A 23907-nucleotide genomic window follows, 5' to 3' on the forward strand; every position below is an offset into this window, starting at 1 on the left:
CAACAACCCGTGAGTAATTGGGTAACCGGGTATAAAAGGAGAAAAAAAAGGAATTTTTTTTCGGATTCGGCACGAGCGGGGGGGGATCTAAAAAGGAAGTCAGTCCCCTCCCTGATTGTAAACATGCTAAAACAAGGACTGAGATGGGATACTACAAGAATTGTGCTGGAGGAGAAAAGTTGAGGGTGAGAGGGAAAAGGCAAACCCCCCCCCCCCGGGAACCGGGGCGATTCGGAGAACCTGGCGGAGAGAGATGGAGAGTTTGACAGCTGTCAAAGTAGCTGTCAAATCTTGAGAATACAAAGAGGACTTTGTTACAAGTATTTTGCTGGTTAATTTTGATACAATTGGACATAAATATGGACACAAAATGTCGGGGGGAAAAAGAAACAACAACTTGACTTTTGGTTTAGAGGACACAAAGTTACTGTAACCCCCCTAGAGGGGCTTTGGGACATTACAAGTGGCGTATGTGGAAAACTACTCTGGGATGTGTACTGGTTTTAGCTCCTGGGAAAGTAGCAAAACTGAAATATTGTTTTGTCTACAGAGGTGACAACACAATAGAATTTTTCTAAGCAAGGTAGGAACTGGACGAAAGTTTTTGTTCCTGAATAACAAACCTCTGTAGAGATACTAGATTTCAGAATAAGAATGGTTTTGCAGCTGAACAAGATAGAAACCTGAGAAAGTGAGAAACAAAAGAACAAAGGACCAACTACGCCACGGAAAGAACAATGGGAGGAGCAAAAATGACCAAGGGAAATTAAAGGCCTCTATTAGACTGGATTTTTGAAATTAAACATTATCAAAACAAGCAAATTTAAAGAAAACCGGCAAGATGGATTGAGAAAAATTTGGCTGTGGACTTGAGACCTCCAGGCTGACAACATACAGACTGATGGACATGGGGAATCCAAACCGGGGAAGGGAGGGGGAATTTTAGAATCCAAAGGCTATGTAACCAACTTTTGGAATCTTCTTCTATCTTCTATCTTTTATCTTTCTATATAACTTTGGTATTTTGATTTGACATGTTTTGGAAAAAAAGGGGGAATTCGTGGAAGGAAACGGGGTAGATCTTGGGGAAAAATCTTTGTTCTATTTTGTTAAAGATGAGGAGTGATGCTAAGATTGTAATTTAAATTGGCTAATAGGTACAACATATTAGGTTTAAATTGGGAATGAGAACTTGTGGAACCAACGTAGGGAAAGGGGAATACAGTCGGGAGGGGAAGGAGGGAGTCCCAGAAAGAAGGTTACGAAAATAAGGGTTTAAAATTTGGTCTTTCTTTTTCTTTCTTTTCTCTATCTTTTCTATTTTTTCTATTCTGTTATTATTAAAAAATTTAATAAATATGATTATAAATATATATATATATATATATATATATATATATATATATATATATATGTGTGTGTGTGTGTGTGTCAGTGTCTTTCAACCGGTGTGTTGAGGACTGGGCAAAAGCACTTACATACACTTGTCATTCTGAGTCTGTCACCAGGCCTTTCTGGCTTGGGTAGGTGACACTTAATTCCTGCCTAGTTTGTACTGCCTTACAGAGGTGCAATATAACTTCTGAAAGTTGATTAAATATGTAATATTGGATGTGATGCCATTACCAGTCCTCTTGGATCATAGCACTGGAGCTAGAAAGAACATTTTACCTTCCATGTGGAGGTAGGTTGATTATTGCAGGTGGAGAGGCTTGATGAGAAGAAACATTTGACTGTGGTTCCTCGCCACTCTGATCTTTTTAATCCATTCTACCATTGCTACTTTGCACATTATTTTGCAATTCTGACAAAGGGTGGAATCAAATGATGCTGCACTCTTCCAATCTTTCCATCTGCACAAGTGTTGATGCCCCATCTCCTACCAATGTGCACTGTTTAGAGAGTTCTCCAGCTAATTTCAAGGAGGGGGGGAGTGGAGGGGGGACAACCCCATTGCACAAGTAGTAGTCCTTGCACAGGGATTCCACAGACAGGCCTTGTTAGTTAGGTGAATCCCACTGGAAGAGTTGTTTTCAGTTTCCTCTTGTTCAATGGGTAGAAATAGAGCAAAAATGCTTAGGAACAGAGTAGATAAGAAGGATCAGCTGATGGTTTTAGTAATTCCCTTCCATATGGTGATGGTAGTGATTTCTGTGTAGACTTGAATATTCACAATTGGTTTTACAGCCCTGGATTCTTGGCTACATTCAGCATATTTTTTTAAAAAAAAATGCTATAGCAGAAGCGTTAAACCTTAAGTAATGTGGTGACTGCTCACTGGAAGGACAGATCCTGAAGCCGAGGCTCCAATACTTTGGCCACCTCATGAGAAGAGAAAACTCCCTGGAAAAGACCCTGATGCTGGGAAAGATGGAGGGCACAAGGAGAAGGGGACGACAGAGGATGAGATGGTTGGACAGTGTTCTCGAAGCTACCAGCATGAGTTTGACCAAACTGCGGGAGGCAGTGGAAGACAGGAGTGCCTGGCGTGCTCTGGTCCATGGGGTCACGAAGAGTCGGACACGACTAAATGACTAAACAACAACAAAGTGGTGATAGGTATTGGACCCTTGTGGCTCACAAACATTTGAAAATCTACATATACATGTTACTAGAAATAAGCAACAATTACATCTGGCTCAAATCAGTCAAGCATGGTTCTGAAGAGGGGTCAGTGACTTCAAACATGTCCCTTTAATTGTTCATCGGCAGAGTCTATTTAGGAAACAATAACGTGCAACATGGCCTATCCCTTAACTGTGGCTATTGATGGACCCTTATTTGAAGCCACAATTGACTAGCAAATGAAAAGAGAACCAGATTAATATTGACCATAATTAAAGTTAAGACAGACCTAACTCTTAACTTTTGTTAAATCCAGAAGCAGAAGGGTAGGGAAATTGAAGCAAAGGAGGGTTGGGCTCCCTCCCCTATCAGTGGGTCTTGACAGATTCACTGGCAGCAATGCCAGCTTTCCAAGTAATCTACACAGAATTGGGTGGTTGGATGTCAGCAACATTCTCATTTCCTGCACTTCCCCAATGTAGGGTCAGCCCTGATTATTATTTTTTAAGCAAGAACCCAGGGCAGATGGACCCTGATGAGTGACAGGGCCTCAACCAGCTGCTCACTCAGATGCTTGGTGCTCTTCTGGAGGAGCAAGCAAGCACGATACCCCATTCCTTATACCTAGTTGGCAGGTCATGCTGTGACTGTACTGACAATGAGTAGGACAAAGCAACCTGGATGATTACTGTGTCTTGAAAGTTCATGCTGAAACTGTTCTTGGCTTGGTGTGATTCCAAATCTGCACCAACACAATAAAATAAGCCACATAAATGTAGCAGACACTGTGCGACCTTCACAACTTTTGCAAAGATCATCTCTGTCCCTGATGGCATCGCAGCGGGGAAAGCTTTTGAGTCTTCGTACTTGGCACTCTCTGTGTGTGCTTTCTTGCTGTGTGTTCTGTTTACAGATCCTTAAGGAATTCTTTGCAGGCTTGTTTGCTTCAGATTCGTTTATCACCTTAGCAGGAAGCTGTATCTCACCAAGAGAAAAGTCTCTTTCATGGAAGGTGATTTGACTGGGGGAGAGTGAGATGGGAGGCATTTCGCTGAGGCATTTTGATTAAAAACAAAGGATTAAAGGTGGCACAATTGATTCTTATCTTTTGTACAGTAAGCTACATTCCAGCCATGCAAAAGTCAGAGGTTTATGCAAAAACATATACCTCCTTCCAGGCAAGGGAGAGTCCAAGGACCTGTTCTGTCTGAACAAAAGCTCTCAAGGATGGTGAGAGCAGGGCTTGTGAGTTGTAGCCTAGAGAGACGGGGTATGGCACGAGGAGAGCCCTACGAGGAGGGGTGTAGTAGGGGGGGCAGGTGCACAGCCCTGGGTGCACAATATTGAGGGGGTACAACGCAGGGATCCACTTTCCACCCTGCCTGCTGCCAGGGGTCTCTGGACCCCAGAACCTGGCCTGGCCATACTGCCATGCCCCTGACCCCCTTGCTGAATGGCCACCCAACCAGCATTGAGGAGATTCAGCCGCCACGGGCCGCGGTGGCCAGCCAGGCTCCTTCCTGCATGGGTGGTTGGCCAGGCGGCACAGCATGGCCCCATTTGGCTCTTGTGGTGAGGCAGGCACAGCAGGCCCCATGAACCCTCCGTATGCATTTGCCCAGCAGCGTGGGTGGCAAGGGCTAAGCTAGTACAGTGGGTTCTGTTCACTCTCCACACCCTGCCCCGCCAGGCAAACACCCCGGGCACCAGCAAACAATGCTATGCTGCTGCCCATGAGCCAGATAGTAAGGGTTTGATGATAGAATTGGCCCCCAGGCTTGGGGTTTCTCACCTCTTCTGTAAAGGTGCTGACTGGATAACAGGATTGTACTATAAATTACACGATTGTGCTCTAAATTATCCTGAATCAGCCCCTTATCTCCTGTGAAACATCTGGAGGGAATGCTGCTAGAGGAGCTGTGAAGAGTTGCTTTTAGGGTTCAAGGTTTTCAAGTACCGCTGCTTTAGTGCTGTCAGCAATCCAAGTAGCACTAAAGTGACACCTAGTGAAAAAGAACTGAAAACAATATAACTCAGCATGTTTCAGGCAAAGCCAAAAATGGAAAAAAAATGAGGGGGATAGGACTGTATAAAGAGCCAGTATAGATTGAATCTGACCCAAGGGGTATCTAGTCCGCCATTCTTCCTCCAATAATGTCCAGTCTGGGCCAAGCTATGTGTGACCTTAGCTATGCATTTGAGTGCAGGGTCTTATTTTCACAAATTATCGGCACTGAGCTACCCAGATCCACTGATCTGGATTGGGGCCCTAACCTGAGAACTAGAGGGATTTGGATTTTAGAACCTGTTCTAATCAAAGCTTGCAGCGTGACGACCCTTTGCTCCCTTAAAAAAACATCAGTTTTCTGCATTCTCTGTGGAGGGTTTGGTAGCATTTGGTAGATGTAATTCTGAATCCAATGCAGTGGTACCTCTGGTTAAGAACTCAATTCATTCTAGAGGTCCGTTCTTAACCTGAGGTACCACTTTACTTTAACTAATGGGGCCTCCCGCTGCTGCTGCACAATTTCTGTTCTCATCCTGAAGCAAAGTTTTTAACCTGAGGTACTATTTCTGGGTTAGCGGAGTCTGTAACCTGAAGCATCTGTAACCCGAGGTACCACTGTAGTGAATCAGAAAGTAGATCATCCATGTTAATGCGGTTGGATGAGTTGCTTGTGAACTCAGCCCTGAGATTCCTCAAGCATACACACTGGCAAGGCAAGGGTCCTGGTTTTAATTTCCCTACCCCTTCTTGCATTTCAAGAAGTTGTCTGCAAGGTGAGTAATATTTATTTATGGCATCCACGAATTGATACTTAGCTCTTTAGGAAAAACAAATGTAGACTTTATAAATAATGCACCACATAAACATGACATTAAATATTACGATAGAATATTTATAAATAATAAAAATATGTCAGTCATTAAGTAGGGTGGTTTAAGTTTTGCAGAACAAATTCGTGTATTGAATTAGAATTTTGCATTAAATCAGGAGTGGCAGCTGCTACTGTGAAAGAAGCAGCTGGGAGACTGGTTTTGAAGCCATAATAATAGTAATAATTTAAAAGAAAAATACAGAGTTTATGGGAAGGAACGTTTGTATTTCAACCTTTTCCACTCTAAATGTTTGGATCTTGTTACCTTAAGCAGGAGAGCTTAATGTAGTGCTGTGGCTTAGAGTAGGCTTTGATTTAAATCTTATTTTCACCATTAACTCAACCCGTGTTCAGTGCATGGTTGGGTTCCCTCTTCTGAGTTTTTCTCTGTTGTATATGACCTCCAGATGTGCTAGGAAGAGGCACTTAGGGGGAGGATAGCTTCCCAGGTCCAATCAGTCAGTGCAATACAGACACTGGCAAATATTTTTGAATGAACTTTGATGACAACACAATAGAGATGCCCAATTGCTTTTGCATGGCCCATACTTTACATGGGAAGGGTACGCGAATGCTTAGGAGCTGAATCATCTTAGAACTACTTTTGAATAACATGAAAACAATAGCTTGGGTTTGTGAGATTTTATTTTTTTAAGAGCTGATTAAGTTTGATGTCAAAATCAAAGGGAGGAGCGCAGCTGTAGGAATTATTGTGGTTTCCTTGAGCCTACAGCATACATTACCTCAGAAACCAAGTCACAGTGGATTGTAAGGGGGTGGGGGGACAGGAACATGGAATGTATTTTGAATGTTTCTAGTTTGCCACAGTCATCAAAATGTTTTCAGAGTAAACAACACACTAAAAACCAAGCACAATCTTGCTGGGATGAAGCAATTTTAAAATGTATCCTATAGTCTTCCTCTCTTACAAATAGTTATTGGTCATCTGAAAAGCAAAATTTGCACAGCTAGCGAATATCTTCCAAAGAAGGCACACAAATGCAGAGAATTCCCCCCTTTAAATAAATAAAATATAAAACCTAATGGAATACGTTAACATTGACTGGGACGATAAACACCCCAGTGACAAAAAAAATGGATACATTGATTGGGATATTGTTTTGTCCCAGACTCTTTTGGGGTTTCAAAAAGAAAACTGTCTGGGCACTTAAATCTGCATCATGAGTTCTTTTTGTGCAGGAAAATGTTTACTCCATATGTCACATTGGAAGGCAGGATGTAAATCTAATAAATTATTGTGCTGTGAGGTAGTCTGTTTCTGGCACCATGCAAACATTTATGTTTGTGCAAAACCCATCTGTACCATCCAAAGCAAATATAAGAAGGGGATGGCTGCTCTAGGGCTGGGTTTTTGTCACATATATCAGCATAGCTGTCAATGTCTCCCCTTTTTAAGGGAAATTCCCTTATTCAGAATAGGATTCCTCTCAAGAAAAGGGAGAAGTTGACAGCTATGTATATCAGCACCTAGTCAGGTTTAAGGGTTCCTGATGCATGGAGCAAAATATCAGGTTATAAATGGTGAAATGAATGGGGAGAAATTCAAGTGTGTTTGCCATGTGATTTAATAACAGATACAGTCATACCTCGGGTTGAAGTAGCTTCAAGTTAAGTATTTTCGGGTTGTGTTCTGCAGTGACCCGAAAGTAACGGAGTGTGTTACTTCCGGGTTTCACCACTCGCGCATGCGCGGACACTCAAAATGGTGTCATGCGCGAAAGCGGCGAAACACAACCCGCGCACATGCAGACGCGCAGTCGCGTCTTACATTTACTTCATGATGCAAACGGGGCTCCAGAATGGATCATGTTCGTATCCAGAGGTACCACTCTATAGGTCTTTTCCCTGTACTCTGAATTCCAGCTCCCCACAATAGATCCTAAGAACAATTTCCCTGCACTGCATCCCATTTTTTCCTCAATGGCTCTTTTTCAGGATGAATGTGGGCAGGTACAACCCACCTTTGCTATTTCTGCCAGTTGCCTGCTGCAGCTCAGCAGCTGATTCATGACGGCAAAAGCCTCATTAGCTAATTGAAGCCAAGGAATGGCTTTAGCTGTTGAAAGGGCACCCAGATCCAAATTAAAAACCCGACTACAGTTACATTTTATGCCTTCACAACCCAAACAGCAGCACTAGACTTATCTCGGCTCAATGAAATGAGAAAGCTACCCTGGTGACCGGCATTGGTGAATTGAATGAAACAGCAATGAATTGAAGGAAACAGGGCCAATGCCAACAAGATGTTTAATTCCAAATAAACCCTGCAAAGGATGAAAGAACAAAAGAAGAGGTTTGTTCTTTAATCATCGCACTGTAGAGGATATGGGGAGAACAGCAGCCTGCTGATCCTTTCCTTTGCTGTAGTGCAATGCCACCTAGCAGCTTCTGTGGATTATTCAGCTATCTGGGGCTCAGTCAGCTGTATGCTACAAGGGCATGTAAACCCTGGCAGTGATGCCTCCTGTTCACCCATGTTACGTTCTTAATCCGCAAGTGCAGTTGCCAAGCCACTGGGAGTTGTATGTGTAAGGGTGGGATATGCATGGTGATCACAGTCTGAAATGACTGTTTTTCATGCAGCCTGCTGTTAAAGTCTGTTGCCTTGATGTGCAAATAGGCACTACATCAGTGTCCTGGTTCTCTTTAGGCAGCTGCCAGGGCCCTCAGCTGATGCCTTTCCTGGGTGTCCCTTTAAAAATACCCTCAACAGCTGAGTCTGGCAGACAGCATTTTCATTCCTGCCAAATGCTCCTGATGCAATGGGTTCCAGGGCATTGTGGGAAATTTAAATGGTGGCTCACAGCTGCCCAGCACTCTGCTGCTTCCACCCACCACTGACAGGAAGTTGCCATCGAGGCCCAGCAATGGAGGAGGAGGTCCAACCCAAGGGCGCTTTGCCAAGGACGCTTCATACCTGGTGCAAAGAGAAGGAGGATCATCTCAGAGACTCATCTGTGTGGGGGAAACTGACTTTCAGATTGTGAGTAAATGTGCAGAGGTTCGCAATCTACTTTATTGAATTTGAGTACAGGAATCTGAGTACCTGTCAAGATAGTTAAGGGTTGCATTCAAATGGAACTTCATTCTGTCTTCCTGACATTTCCTTACCTGTGATTTTTTGCAATTTATGTGATCTTTCACAGTTTGGTCTCATTTCCATGTTATTGGGGGGGGGGTTGGATCTGTTTGCAGTCCTGTTAACTTGGTAAATTGCAGGACTTTTGCATTGCAGTTTTGTGCAATGGAACTTGTGGCAGCCGTGGTGTAGGATGGCAGGGCCAGAGGGGCAATGGCCCCGGGTGCAAAATTCTGAGAGTGGTGCAACCAGGCACCTCCACAATTGACTGCATGGCTGCCACCTTCTGGATACGTGGAACTGTGAAGGGCTGGTGGGAAGGGGGCGCCACAGAAATTAGAAAAAGGATTTTAAAAATCAAATATTAATAAAGTGAAAGTATGGAAAAAAACAACATTTTCCATCATACTGTAGGTTTCATTTCATTTCAAAAAAAATGTTTTTACAGTTTATTATTGTTTATATTTTGAATTAGATATATATAGGGGCACCCAATAAGTGCTTAGGGCCTCTCAAGGTCTTAATCTAGCCCTGGAACTGTGGCTAATTTTAAATGGTGGAAATGGTATATGTGAGGGTACAGCCACATAGTAGCATAGTGTGGGTTCTTGGTTCCCAGGTGCAAGTACTTGCCATGAATTTGTTACAGTAAGTGCCACACTTTTAACTTTTTTGAGGGGGGAGGTGCCTGTTCTGTGTACCCCTGAGTATCCACAGGGGGGGGGAATACTTGGAATATCCCCAAGTCTTTAGAGCTATTTTTCTGTCAGCTTTGCCACCTGGGCTCTGTGATGATGCATAATTCTCTTTCCCTCCCCTCCCCTTCAGTCTCATCTCTCCTTTGAGCCAGTTGTGTTGCCAGTTGTGATGTTGTTACTAGCCCACAAGGAAATTGCTTTGGATGAGCAAGCTGCTCAAGTGTTGCTGATCGCAATTTAACAGCTGTGCGATCTGCTTGTGGTTGGGCTTCTTTCGGCACTTGTATTTTGCCTGAAACTTTTTGTCTTTGAGAATATTTGTTGAATCCCGCCTCCCTTTGTATTGTTTATAAGCACCTATATTCACATTTCGTTTGGTTCAAAATGGTTATTTGTGATTCTGTTTGCATCTTATTTGTGACTCTCTTTGCATTGTATTAAATGGCAATCTCTTTTGGGAAAATTTGCTTGTCTACTGCTGAACATAAACACTGGGAAGATATGTTACCTTCATGCTTGCATTTGAAAAAACTTAGGAAATGTGTTCATCTAGCTCAATATTGTCTTGGGCAGATGCTTTTCCTATCACTTTCTGCCTGATTCTTTGAAGTGCAGATTCCAGGAACTTCTGCATGTAGAATTTGTGTAGCTAAGCTATGGTCTCTCCTCATATGCCCACCTAGCATTTTGCCTTTATTACCAGCCGTAACATTTGAAAAGTGATCAGATTTTAAAGAAACGCATTGCACTGAGACTTGCAGACATTTGGGGTGCAGCAAGAACTTTGCACTGTTTATCACAAATAGTTGTGAAAGTGAAAGTGTGAAAGAAAGTGAAAGAAAGTGTGAAAGAAATAGATGGTGAAAGTTTCTCTGAATATTTCTTATGCTGGGCGGTGAGCTGTACATGAAATTTATTTTGGGGAGCTGGGGTGGGGAATCATACCTCACTTTTCTCTATAAATAATTCTCAAAGCAACTTCATACAAAGGCAAATCATAAAATGCAAAGAGACAATTCAGGTTGCAATAAAAATAGTTCAGATTACAAATAATAATAATAATAATAATCCATATATCAAAACCAAGAGCAAGATAAAGCATTTCAGTATTAAACCCCCCCCCACGAGTTTGATTAAATGAAAAGGTCTTAGCAGCTCAGCAACTTGAGAACCTTCCTAGAAGAGAAAAGGCTTTGTCTGTTTGCAAATAATTCAGATACACATCTGGCATAAAAGAAAACATTTTTGATACTTGAAACCAATTGATCTATTTTTGGAGGCCTGTTTTCTAATGCCTGCATGCTTTTCCTGTAATGCTGGGGTGATATTTTGAGTGTTCTGCTGCCCCCTCCCTCTTCAGACATTGCGCTGGTGCTGGTGTTGTGTTATTGCTGGCACGGGGAAGTCGGAGAGAGATAATCACAGTACTTAACCTCTTCCAGAAGCATTGACAGGTGCTTTTAAAAAGAGCCAGCTTCAAACTTCGATGCTTTGGGGAGGGGAGGTGAATGGTTGCACATTTCAGTCAGGCAGTGTTTTTCCAAGTGTGCTCCTAGGGTTCCTTGGAGGCTTATCAAGGGTTTCTCAATGAGAGCAGAAATAGCGGACAAACTTCCCTGGAAGACAGTTTGTCAATTATTACCGCAATTGCCCTGTAATGTGCAGCTGTTAGAGGGAGTTCAGCGTTTCCAAGGACCTGCTCTCAGGGTGGAACTGCACATTTTGAATTCTTTTGCAAATCTTTTCATTTTCGTGTGCTGTTGAGCACCGGAGAAATTAAAATTTAAAAGGAAGGCCTGGGAGGTGCATGCAGAGGGGCTTCTAAGCTCTCTCCCCCCACACACTGTTTTTCTGCTTAAAATATCCTCCCTTTCCATCTGTTTTGACTGTCACTGCTGAAAAGATATGGGTGCCTGTGTCTTCTTCCCAGCAGGGGTAAAAGAAGGTGGCCTTTTTAGCAGGAAATTAGCAGAAGGGGGAAATAAGCACTTCTTCCCTCTTCCATCCATCATCTTAGCATTGTACATCTTTCAAAAGAGTTGTTAGAAAGGATAATGCACAATGGCACTTTATGGCAAGGTTTTGATTATTCAAGCTTCATCAGCCCAGAAACAAACTCTTCTTTCCCGACCACATCCTAGCAAAGCTCTCTTAGATAGTAGTCAATACTCGTTTCCTGGCTACATGCCTAAAAAGGACTAACTTTTGATTTCATATCTGAATTACGGGGAGTTCAGGACAGACAAAAGGAAGGATTTCTTCACACCTCACATAGTTAACCCATGGATGTGATGGCCATCAGGTTAGGTGGTGTTAGAAGGAGATTATACAGATTCCTTGAGGATTATTCTTTATTAAATTTCTATGCCAACCTTCATCCAAAGATCACAGGACAGTTTGCAGTCTAAAATCACAGAAATGCATCCCATAATAACAAAGAAAAACAGTGCTCCCCAGTTTAAAAAGCCATAGATGGTTTCCACTGAGGTCTAATAAGGGAAATTGTGGCTTGAGCTCAGTGGTAGAACATGCAAAAGGTCTCAGTATATGACGGCTTCACGTGTTCCTATTGAGAGGTCCGGAGGGTGGCAACATGAGAACAGGCCTTCTCTGCAGTGGCCCCCCATCTGTGGAATGCTCTCCTCTGGGAAGTTTGCCTTGCACCTTCATTATATACCTTTAGGTGCTAGGCAAAACGTTCCTTTTTAACCAGGCCTTTGATTGATCTGATTTATATCCTATGCCCTTTTAAAATGTGTTTTTGGGGGAGGCTATTGGGTTGTTGTTTTTATTTTTATTAGGCATTTTGTGGTTTTACATCTTGGTTTAATTCTGTGAACCGCCCTGAGACATTAACACACACACACACACCCCGGGTATAGGGCTGTATATAAATTCAAATAACAACAGCAACAATATCTTTTGCAGTCCACAGGGGTTGTGGGGTGAAAGTTTGTGTGCTCCTTGACATTTAAATTTAAAGGCGCTCCCTCTGAGATATCTGAAAATTACTACAACACGGCAAAACATTAGCAAGGTGCTATGAGAAGGTGCCTGGCGTGCTCTGGTCAATGGGGTCACGAAGAGTCGGACACGACTAAACGACTAAACAACAACAACATGAGAAGTTGGCTCATGGTAAGCCTTGTGCTTTAGTGACTCCTTCATTCCCACTCCCAATGGTACCCCAGTGGTACAAGCCATGCATATTCCTATGAGTCTGAATATCTGATTGCAGCTAAAATTAAAAGCCACTTTTAGATAAATATGGCCCTGTCAGGTTTCAGGAATCTGTTCTTGCTCCGAGAGAGCAAAGGAAAGAAAATATTCCCTCTGTGCAGACGTGGCTGGAGGAGGCATGACTTGCGTAATGAACATGAATAAGCTTGCATTTTTCAAACATCGACTTGATGGCTGTGCATCTACAAATATATTTCATGGAATATAAAAACCATTTCTTCTCTGCTGTAAGAATGCAAACCGGTTAATACCGTTCATGTTTGTCATTTGTTTAAAGTGTAAGTCATAGATACAAAACACAAATGGTTCATCGGCTGTTCAGTATTTTGAGAAGTAGTTTGTTCTGTCTACATTTGGACACCTCTCAAGATATCATCACCAAACTTGGCATGAGGGTAACCAAAGTGTGTGGAGGAAGGGGCTCTTCATTGTAAGGTGAACGCAGGCTGCCATTCTGAATCAAGATGGTGGACAAAATGTGACTGGATTGACTTCACCTGTTTTCTGACATGGGTTCAGCTGCCTCTTTTTTTAATTTTTATTTTATTCAGGATTTTCTTGTTTTACAGAAGTGTAGTGCCTCGTATTTTTTTTTTCATGTAACATTTTTACAAATCCGTTTCATTTGTTGAGGCATTAGGGGGAGAAGAAAAGAAAAAAAGAAAGGGGGGTGGAGAGAGGGAGGATGGATAGGGGTGGGGTTGGGTGGCGGTGTTTCTATTATGTTTAATGTATGTAGAGTTTGGTGTCAGCATTGCTTGTGTTGTTCCCTTGTGTTCCTTTGGTGGTGAGAGAGGTTGAGGTTGGCCTAGGGTGTGATTGTTTGCTTGTGATTGGCTGTGGTGATCTTTGTTTTCGTGTGTGGGTGAGGTGGGTGGGTGTTTTGGATCAGGTTAGCCATATTGATTTGTATGCTGTTGGTGGGTTATTGTCACTGTCCTGTTGGGCTGTGTATGTGATAAAGGGGAGCCATACCGGGGTGAAGGCATCTTCTTCTGTTTGTCCCCGTGTCAGTTTCAGTTTATTAGTTAATTTTTCTAGTAGGGCTGTTTCCCATACTATTTGGTACCATTGGTCCATGCTTACTCCTGAGGTTCAGCTGCCTCTTGAAATAAATGTGGCACAAGGATTCCTGAGGTGGGCACCAGGTGCCATTTTGAATCAAAATAGTGGACAGAAATATGACTTCAGCATGACTTCGTCCATTTTTTGGGTGTAAGTTTAGCCTCCTCTCAAAATATCAGCACCAAACTTAGCATGAAGGTTCCTGAGATGGGGGCAGTGGTCTTTGCCAATGTTTGGATGCCAGACACCATTTTGAATCAAGATGGCAGACTGAAATGTGACTTTGGCATGACTTTGCCAGGTTTTTTGGCATGAGTTGGGTCTCCTCTTGAGGTATCATCACCAAATCTGGCATGAGGAATTCCGAAGAGGGGCATGCAGTCTTCTTTGATAACAAAGCATTAACAAATAAAAACAACACTTCTAATACAAAGGAAACATGCAGTGAAAATAGGATAAATGAATAAAAAAAATATAAAATATCAAAATCACAAAATTCAAAGTGATTGTATATGTTAGGAATAACAATTAACCCTGCAGCAAGAAACAAAAAACATTCTTTTGGTGTATTTTTGGTTTCTATGGAAGCCGCCCAGAGTGGCTGGGGAAACCCAGCCAGATGGGTGGGGTACAAATAATAAATTATTATTATTATTATTATTATTATTATTATTATTCTAACAGGTGTCCGTCAGATCTAGCTGCCCACCTTGAGTGGTACTGGTCCAGCATCAGCAGCAGACTATGCTAGGACACTTGGCCCCTAGCTACACTTGGCCTGTGCTGGCCCTAGCTACAACCATGCAGTTAAGTACTGTGTGTTTTAGCAGTCCAGGATGCAGCCTCGTATGTTGAAATACCAGCTAAAATGCCACCAACTTCTATATATGATTCAGAGCCCTAGTCCCTTGTATGTTGCTAGTTTCTTCTTTCATGAGTAGAAATGCAAGATGGATTCTTGCCTCCCAGGACTTCAGTGAGAATATAAGGTGGTGGTGTTTTTCTATTAAAAAAATACTTTTTTCAATATCAGGCAAGTACATACATACTTCCCCTTCCAACTTTAAACCAGGCATCCTCTTAATTTCCAAGCAGGCTGCATTAGCTTGTTTCATATGGTGGCCACACATTGTGATTTGGCAAAAGACCCAAAACTTTCTTATCGCCTGCAGAGGCAAATGATTGAAAACAGACTGGTGGAAGGTACAAAGAGATGTCTATCTTATAGATGCAATTTTCCTATCACCTCCTCATAGGCTGATGTGAATTATTTCATGGGTCTGTACACCTATTTTTTATTATTGACAATGAGTTTAGTTTGAAATATATTCAAATGTAAAATAAAAAGGGCATTTTTTAAAAAAAGGTTTCTACCATATCTGAATCCAGAGGTTTTTAGGAATAGGACCTTTCCCCTCCAAAAAATAACTACCGTGTGTGTGTGTGTGTGTGTGTGTGTGTGTGTGTGTGTCGGTGTCAATCTGGGGACCACTGCACATGAGGAGGGTTAACCCTTCTATCGCCATCTGCCCCCCAATCACTTCTGCACAGAAATTAGGAGCAAGGGGTAGAAACAGTCCTAATCTCATGAATGTGAGATTTCCCCCGTAAACCTAATTGCCATGTGGCGGGGGCAGAGAAGGGAAGCCATAGGCAGTGGTGGATCGTGGATGAGAAACAATATAAATATCAAATGCATAAATAAACCCTAGTGAGACGCTCAAGAATACAAGCATAAGCCAGCCACTATGAGTGATCCTCAAGGTTTGTTTTGTAGAAATGGATGAAGGGTGATTAAGAATCTGTAACTAACTAAATAAAACCAATGGCATCCTTGGTCCAACTTTTATTACTACACTGCCTGCGTTTCTTCGTAGACTTCCAACTGTGTGCCTTTCCTATGTCAGGTGTGTGTGAAATTCATATTAAATATGCAAAGATTTATGGTTAGCTGCAAATGCCGTGCTGAAATGTTCATTCAAAGGAGGAATTAGGGACATATGTCAGTTATGTGCCTTGAAAGGATTGCTGGATTTCAGGACACTAGCAGGACACTGATCCCTTAAAGCAGCACTCAGCGTAGTGTTCAGCTGCACGGTCAAATGCCTATGAAGAAAGTATAGCCAATTTTGTTTTGAGTTAGCTGTATTATACTTCAAACGTCTTTGCAAGGCGTCTGAAGCCAAAATACACATGGAAACTGCAACTGAGTTCAGAACTCAGCGCAACTTGGCCTGACCATGGCAGTGCTGTGCAAATTGACATATTTATGATGACTTTTCTACCTCCCCCCACTCCCCATTTGAAGCTATAAAGTGCAGGGGTTCCTATTTACACAGATCAGCCTCATCTCATCGTAAGTGGCCATGACCTCACACAATGCTCCTACTGGCCACAGACGAAGTCATGGTTGCTTGCAACACAGTGAGGCTGTTCCAGACAAGAAGAGCCTCTAAACATTACATCAGGATGTGGAAAACTGACCACAGGTAAGCCATGTTTCCTGGTATCCAAATCTTGAGAGCAATATCTGCAGCAATACTAAATATAGGATTTATTAGTAGGCCGGTTTGAGAATCTGTTTGTTTCTGGCAATGTGTATCTTCACCATGAACTGAAAGAATAGCAATTTATTTGCAAAATTGCTGTTAAATATAGAACAGCAATTCATTACAAAAAGAAAGAAAGAAAGAAAGAAAGAAAAAAGAAAATGACTTGTCAGGCACATCTTTCCAGAAACTTCACAATACAAAGCTTTCCTGAATTCTTGAGTACAAAAGACTTTTCTTTTTTCCTGCATTATGTTGCATATGAAAGATGCTATTTTAGACTTGTCTAAATCAAAATGCCTAATTTAAACATCTGCTGTATGACTTCACCATCTAGTAATACACAGTAACAGAAATTTGAGTAAAGAATGTCTGGATAAAAATTAGTTATAATGATTGGAAATCGTTTAAATCTTTTGTTAATTTTAATCAGTGCTATTTTTCTACAAAAGGAGGTGCCGGAACTCACAAGAACGCCTTCCTTGCTCTCTTATAATAGCGATGGCATCCACCTGAGAGGTGCTAGAACTGAGTCCTGGCGAGTTCTGGCTAGAAAAAAGCCCTGATTTTAATTACAAGAATATGGATTATTACTATTATTATACTCTTCTTCCCAAAAGAGCCCAGGGTGGCAGACACATCCACAATTAAAAAATAAATAAATCTAGTAGAGTTGAAACATTTTAAAAAGAGTTACAGTTAAAAACATTATTTCATCCAGATATTAAGATGTACATTCAGAACTTATAATATGAACAGCATATTTTGCTTTGTAGTAGAATAATAGAATTATAGAGTTTGATGGGACCCCAGGGGTCATCTGGTCCAAAATTTCAATGCAGGAATCTCAACTTAAGCATCATTGACAGGTGACAATCACAACATCTGCTTAAATACCTCCAGTGAATGAGAGTCCTCAACCTTCTGCAAGAATAGCTCTTACCATCAGAAACTTCTTCCGGACTATTACCATATTTTTCTGTGTATAAGATGATTATTTTTGTTTTCAAAAATTGGGGGTCATCTTATACACAGATGGTTAAAAGAAACACTACCTGTGTAGGAAGCCCATGGTGGTGTGGCAGTCCACTTCCGTCAACCAGTGCTCGGACTCCTGGCAACCGTTACATGATGACCACCGCTGATGTTTTAATACATGGTAGGGGGATGCAGGGCGGCACTGTGGCTGTAGGGCGGTGGGGGCTTCAGGGTGCTGGAGCCACTGGATGATCTCGCCCCAAAAGGCTTTGATCCTGCTTGTGGGTTTCCCATAGGCATCTGGTTGGCCATGGTGAGACCAGGATGCTGGACTCAATGGGTCATTGGCCTGATCCAGAAAGCTGTTCTTTTGTTCATATGTTAACCTAAAGACTAGAAGTTTGGCACTGAGGACTTCTGGGTTAGCGTGAAAAGGTTAATGGCGGATTCCCTCCGAGCTCCGGAGGGAATCGGCTCCGTGGAAGACGGGTCCTGCCGCGGCAGCGACGCGGGGACCCTCAGAAACCACAGGTGCGGAAGCCTGTGGACCTGGTGACTCGGCGGGCACCATTTGCGCCCCCCCAACCCGCGAAGAAGCCTTTTTAAAGGCTTCAGAGCGGGGGACGGAGAGTGGCATGGTGCTGTGAGTAGATCGCTTCTTCTACGGAGTGAAGCCGCAAGCCATTGCTGGAGAGCGCTGACTTCTTTCTTTGAACATTCGGACTGTAAAAGGAACAACCCGTGAGTACTACGGAAATTGGACTTAAAAATCTCTTTTCTTTTTAAATTCGGCACGATCGGGGGAAGCGTTAAAAGGAAGTCTGCCCCCCCCCCCGTCCTGTAGACAATTTAAAGCAAGAATTTGATAACTAAGGTCGAAAGACCACTTCTCTCTTTGTGAGACAAAGTTATTAATTCCACGATTTGGCAATATAAGTATTTTGCTGGAGGATAAGAATTGAATTTAAAGAGCTGCTGTGCAACCCCCCGGGATCCGGGAATGATCCGCGAGAGAGCCTGTTGAGGAGACATAAAGAGTTTGACAGCTGTCAAATGAGCTGTCAAAGGTAGAAAAAGTGGCTTTTCGTTATTTCTGCTGGTTACTTTTGTTACATTTGGACTTTAAGTTGTTGGAAATAAAGAAGAAACAAAACAAAGTAACTTGATTGTTGGAGAAAGAATATTAAGTAACTAGAATCCCTCTAGAGGGGATTCTGAGACATTACAATGGCTGCAGATGGAAAAATGCAAGCTGAGCTGAATAGAATGTTTTTTCTCTTGGGAAAATTGCGAGATCAGAGTGAAGCTTTGGCTACAGATGTAACGACCTTGAACTCTAAAGTAAACAAACTTGTTGATTGTGACAAGGACTTGACTCAAGAAAATTCTGCAGCCGAACAAGAAGAGATATGTGTTGATCCAGAGGAGTGGGAAGGAGGAGCTGAAATGCTGCAGGTGAAAAAGGACAACCAGAGGCCTGTAAAAATGGATTTTAAAGGAAACAAGACCTGGATGATGAAAATTTGGTTTGAATTTGAGAATGAAGACTGGAGAGATCTAGCCATGGGGAGATCGGAAGACATGTGGATTACAAATTTGATTAAGACGAAAGTTGGAGCTTTTGGGACATTTGGGACATTTGGACTTAAAAGGAATAAGAAACTTGATTTGGGCTCCAATTTTGAATATGGAGGTCTGGTTGGAAGAAACACAGACCCTATTGGGACAGAGCTTCTCCGAGACTTGATGTCCAACATAAAGGACTACCAACAAAACCGGCAGAGAGGGACTGTGAGAGATTCGAGGGCCTCAGACGTGAGGGATCCAGGCTGAGAATTGATGACTGATGGATATTCTTTGGGGATCGAAACCAGGAAAGGGGGGGTGAGAGCTTTGGAATCCAAAGGGTGTATAATTATATGTTGTTTTTTGTTATTATGTTTTGTAATTAATATAAAAATTGGGAAAATTGTGGAAGGGAATTTGGGTCGACCTTAGAAAAGTACGTAAAAGATGGGTATCGTGGTTTAATTGAGGCCTATAAGTTAAATTTGGTTAATTAAGAAGATTTAAGTAAAATACTAATAAGGTAAAAATTGAAGATAAGAACTTGCTGAGTTAACTATTGGAATTGGGATGCAAGAGGGGAGGTGTGGGGAAGTCAGGGAAAGTGGTTAAGAAATTAAGGATTTGAAATTATATGTGTTTGTCTTTTTGTTTGTATATCTGTGTTGTGTGCTGTGTGTGTTTATATAAATTGTGAAAATCCAATAAAAAATTTATTAAAAAAAATAAAAAAATAGAAGTTTAGGGCTGATGATAGAAAACACCATTACATGGCATCTGTGAATCGCCCAGAGATCTTTTGATGAAGAGCCGTATATGAATTCAATAGAAGAGAGTGGGCATTGGAGCCCACACACTGGATGTATGAAAGCAACATTGAGTGAGCCTTAGGACCGCACTAGACGGGACATTAAGTGTGTGAAAGCAATCCACAAGCATATTCTGAAAAATTTAAATAGTAGCCATGCAATAGGATGGGGGACTGAGCAGCAACAGAAACCAATTGTGGAAAGGGAGCATCTAGTTCTTACATTGTACCAAGCACCCAAGGAAATTATGCCACCTCAGCTGCTATTTTCATTATTGGGGATCCGTTGGTGCTGGTGCTGTATGGGCCCTAGGGCTGGTATTTACGTTTTTTAAAACAAGGGAAGCTGCCTTATGCTGAGTCAGACCATTGGGCCATCTAGCTCAGTGTTTCGTGGCAAGGCCCCGAACCTGCCCCGTTGCTGGAATAAAGGCAGTAGACACCAGTATTTTAGGTTAATGGGCTAAAAATGGCCACAACTTTATTGGTTACAGAATGTGAGTGGTATTGGCTTAGGCATTGGAACCAAACTGACTATAGCTGACTCCTGCCCGCCTGCAGGAAGTCTCAGAAGGGTTAGCCACCAGCAGGGGGAGCTCTGTTGATGCACATAGACTAGGAACTCCCCCAGGGGCACCGCTAGGGGTCGTGCCATGGCCCTAGCCCCCGTCTGGGCTTTGGAGGTGGCCACACACCCCTGGATTCCTTTAACGGAATACCCTTGAAATAGGAGGGGTAGGTGATGGCCACTACCTCCCCTCGCCTCCAGCCGAATACTCCAATGCCTAACCGCCTAACCTTACAAAGTTGCGATGATTTGCTATGAGGTAGGCGAAAAACCAAGTTGTTGTTGTTGTTTAGTCATTTAGTCATGTCTGACTCTTCGTGACCCCATGGACCAGAGCACGCCAGGCACTCCTGTCTTCCACTGCCTCCCGCAGTTTGGTCAAACTCATACTGGTAGCTTCGAGAACACTGTCCAACCATCTCGTCCTCTGTCATCCCCTTCTCCTTGTGCCCTCAATCTTTCAAAAAACCAAGTGGCTAGTGCCAATTTGCGAAGTGGGGAAAAATTCCTACCAGGCCCCTTCAACAGGCAAGCAACTGAGGTCCATAGCAAGGTCAAAGGATTTAGAGCCCAATTATAGGGAGGGAGGGTTGGAGAACTGTGCGAGGGGGAGCCAAAAGGGGCCATGTTTTCGCCACGAGCAGCTTAAATGCTGGATTGGTTGGTCCAAGGAGTGACGCAGCCAGGGACTCCCTATGACACAGAGGCCAGCCCTGCCCGCCCCCTGCGCACGGGGCAGGCTCATGACCAGCCCACAACTTCATTTCCCTGGGGAAGGGAAATGACTTTGTCAACAGTAACTTGCAACATCTTCTCAGGGTTTCAGACAGGGAGTCCTTCTCAGCCCTATCTAGAGATGCCAGGAGTTGAACCTGGAATATCTAGCATTCACAGGCCTTTCCCATAACCTGTTGCTGCTACCAGAAGGTGTTTTATTTTATTTATTATTATTTTGGATGTCAGCTTAGCATACCTAGGCCCTCACTCTGATGCCAAGCCGACAGGCATTCTTAGCCTTTGTTTCATACGCTTCTGTCATTGCCAAAATGGCCCTGACCATTGTAAGGACACTTTGAGCTTCTGACAATAAATTGGTGGATCGCTTGAGACGTTGATAATATTCTCCTACATGCAATTCTTTTTTATGTAGGAAAAAGAGAAACTATGACTTTTTATGCCTATGTTCAAAGAATGTGCAATGATTTCCAGCCATTTCTATGCAGTCTTTGGAACGCCTCTTGCATTCATACGATTGATGTCATGTGCAGTTTGGCACTTAGAAGTACGTGATTGCAGAAATGCCTTTGATGAGCAAGATAGCCCATAGAAAATGATTAAAGGCAAAGATTAATAGCTGGTGTAAAGAGCTGTTTCCACTTTTACTGTTATAGTTAATTTCTGCAGATATTAGATCTTCGAATACAAATGCATTTTTAACTGTCACTAATTTATTTCCTTTGAATCTCTAGGGAAGTCTGACTTATTCCACCAACATTGTAACACATAATGTGATCTTTCGCTGCTCTCCCCACATTGGAACTTATAGCTGCAGATGTACATCTTAACAGTCTGCTCTAAAACTTTTGGAAGTTATTTTCTTTGGCAAACCTACTTTTCAGAGTTTTGCTGCGTTTAATTAGGCTCCAGTTGCTCAAATGACAATGGAGCACAATATTTCTGTCATTCCTCCTGCCATGCAAATCTATAGTTGATTTTTATTCTAAAAAAGGGACCCAAAATATTTGCTCTTGCTGGCAACATTTGGCCTGTATTATTGGAAGAGAAATTCTTCAACTCTACATTTCCACTTTTTACTCCCCTTCTCGCATAGATTTACTTCCTGTGGGAACTGTTGAGTGTAGATCATGAATATCTGGTTAAAATAATAGACAGTGGCTTCCTTCACTAAAATGAAACTCACATTAAAATATGACGTATGTTATTTACAATGTTGATAAGACATAAATGGTTGAGAGACTGTTGCACCAATTCATTTTCCTTTAAATTGTTTAAATTGACGGTTACCATGGTTTCAGTCTACTTGACATTGCTTCCTTGTGTGGGGATAAACCCCTATTTGTCTTGTCTTCCTCCCCCCTCACACACATCTACTTTGAAAGATGTATTGTTGTGTAAATCCAAATCCAAATGGACAAATGAATTTGAATTTCAAAGGAATTTCAGTACTGGCATTTTAAAAATAAACCCAAAAGGAAGAAAGCATGTCAGTTAGTAGAAGTGAACTAACAAAGATCAATGGCACATCAAAATTCCTCGGATATTTTTACAATGGCGGGTCTGCTCTACATACCAGCTCATAGGTAGTTATTTCAACTCCGTTTGGAAATAATTTCTGACTTCAGTATAACAGTATGAGAATTGAAATGAAATAAACTACTCGTCCAAATTATTCTGTGCTTTTCATGTACTTGGTAAAGCATTTATCCGATCAGCTTAGCCATTCCACTGTGCGCATAATTGCCGTTATTGACATATTTACCACAGTCTACTTGGAGACGTGCTTAATATTTTCTTGTTAGCGTGCAATTTAGGTGTTTGTTTGTGGCTTCACAGTCAGTTTGTATTAAACAGAGCTATTTGTTTTGGGAAAGACCTTCGATGTTTTATCTAGCACGGAGATGGCTCATATATAAAACCAAACCATGGCTGAGTGTTATGCTAATGTCCTCTCTGCCTCCTTCTTCCCCATGCACTCCAGTTCAGTCAGTTCCTAAGTTTGGTCAAACCATAGTTGGTTGTTCCATCTGAATTGGCAGACTTTGGCAGTTTCATAACAGTTTTCATTGTATAAAATAATCATTAGCATTGAAGAATGAGGTGTATGGAGGGGGGGAATAGCTGAGAGTGATCACTCATAGAGCCTGTAATCAAAGCCCGGCCTGTGCTATTGACTGGGTTAGGAAGCTTCTCATAGCTGATACTCTGATAGGCCCAAGAGCTTCACATCTTCTTGCCCACCAGCTTGCAGTAGTGACGCTGCACTTTCCTACTGGGCTCTGGAACCTTAAAAAGCTCTTTTGGGCTGTTTGTTTAGACATCCTTCTTGAATCCGCTTGTTGTTGATGTAAATCTGCTTTACATCACAGGCCCTCAAGTGCTCCCAATAGCCACATAAAGTTGTAAGGGGTGGGAGCTGTTGATATACCCTGCCTAGGGCAGCAGCAACATTGCACCTACAGCTTGGACACTTGGTGAACTGGAAAGAGGACTTTGAAGAACATCTCTCCCCCCGGAACTTGCTTTGCTATCACTTCCTTTGAGGGGAAGAGCAATATTCAAAGACAGAGAAGAAAAGGAGGACAATACTGTCCTCCTATGAATCTGTTATAACTGAGAACTTATTTGGATATCCATTATGGTTGAAAAGTAGCCTACAAGTTCTGTTGAATGAATGGATAGTTCAACTCCTGTGGGCTTCAGTGGTCAGGATGGTTAATGAACATGCAGATCTCTTACTCTTAGCCTTGCTCTCTCCACTGCTGAACAGAATACTGTATCCTGGCTACTCATGCAGTGCACCGCATATTTAAGGATCTAGAACGGGCAGTGGGAATGGTGCCCCCACAGCAAGGAAATCCCTGGAAACTGACGGAGCTAGTCTGTAGTGCATTTGAGTGCAATAAGATACCTATCCTTGCCTCTCCGGTGACAAGTAAATTGGCAAAGGTTGTAACCTGGTAATGTTCTTGTACCTTGTAGCTTCTGTGTAAGTGAAGGGAGAGCAATCTGCTACTGAGAATTACTCTTATAGATGTATAAAATCTTCTGGCACCAAGTACCGTATTTTTCTGTGTATTAGATGAGGTTTTTGACTAAAAAATCCTGTCAAAAAACTAGAGTCGTCCGGGTAGCCAGCCGGGTAGCCAGCCG

The 23907-nt window shown here is 42.3% G+C and overlaps 1 protein-coding gene across 2 annotated transcripts in view; it reads left to right on the top strand.

Annotated features, from left to right (window-relative positions):
- Positions 1–23907, top strand: part of LOC309531939 (glypican-5-like) — a 407839-nt gene that overhangs the window by 172719 nt on the left and 211213 nt on the right. The gene's annotated exons all lie outside the window — the stretch shown is intronic.

This window comes from Podarcis vaucheri (assembly GCF_965113315.1).
Source record: "Podarcis vaucheri genome assembly, chromosome: 5".
Lineage (NCBI taxonomy): Eukaryota > Metazoa > Chordata > Lepidosauria > Squamata > Lacertidae > Podarcis > Podarcis vaucheri.